This window comes from Echinops telfairi, unplaced genomic scaffold, assembly GCF_000313985.2.
Source record: "Echinops telfairi isolate 266 unplaced genomic scaffold, ASM31398v2 ScPeMD7_655;HRSCAF=1070, whole genome shotgun sequence".
Classification (NCBI taxonomy): Eukaryota; Metazoa; Chordata; class Mammalia; order Afrosoricida; family Tenrecidae; genus Echinops; species Echinops telfairi.
In genome coordinates, this window is record NW_022104553.1 from 24,102,084 (window position 1) to 24,102,835 (window position 752).

The following is a 752-nucleotide window of genomic DNA, read 5'->3' on the forward strand; positions in this document are numbered from 1 at the left end:
GGGCAAAACAGTCAAGCCGAGTTTTTCCCAAGATGCATGGCTATCTCTCTCTCTCTCTCTCTCTCTCTCTCACACACACACACACACACACACACACACAGCCTGACACGCACTCGTCACACCTCCTTTCAGACTCAGACGGGAGGGTGCTCACAGAGTCTCGAGGCTCCTCGGCATTCTAGGATGGGGCATGCGCTCTCTGTTCCACATCCCAGCACTCCGCCCCACTCCCTCTCCATGGGAGGACCCGGGCACCAGGTCCTTGGCCTATGAGCGCCCTTCCCCACCCTGCACGTGTGTGTGTCACCAAGGTCCAACCAGGGGGCAGAAACAGGGAGGTCTGCCCAGAATCTGGGGAGGGGAGGGGAGAGGAGAGGACGGCTCAGGTATCCCAGGCCCCTGCCTAAGTTGTCAGGAAGGGGGGTGGGGGTGTGCCGGGGGTCCTCCTGGTTACCTGTGCTACACACGAATCATGAAGGGAAGGAGGGGTTGTTCGCTCCAGGTCTACACGGAGCCCCCAACTGGGGACTTGGGGAGTGTCCTCTCAGGGGCCAGCTGTGAAGAGAGAGAGAGGGACAGGGTGAGTGTGCTGGGGGGTGGCAGGGGGTGGGGTTTGACATAAGCTCCCCCTCTCCCCTAAGCCCACAACTCATGCGAGCCTGGAAGACCAAGTAGAGAACTGCTTCAGGTCTCTGAGACTCGCTCTCTGCGGAAGTTGGCAGCCTCTTCCTCCGCCAGCAGCGGGTGGGCTG

At 60.8% G+C, this 752-nt stretch overlaps 1 protein-coding gene across 1 annotated transcript in view; it reads right to left on the bottom strand.

Annotated features, from left to right (window-relative positions):
- The window catches only part of BICRA (BRD4 interacting chromatin remodeling complex associated protein), a 20,681-nt gene extending 20,134 nt beyond the window's left edge, over positions 1-547 (bottom strand). The window contains exon 1 of the mRNA XM_045292656.1: positions 455-547. The gene's annotated coding sequence lies outside the window, so the exon portion shown is untranslated. The remainder of the gene's footprint in view (positions 1-454) is intronic.
- Positions 548-752: the final 205 nt, after the last annotated feature.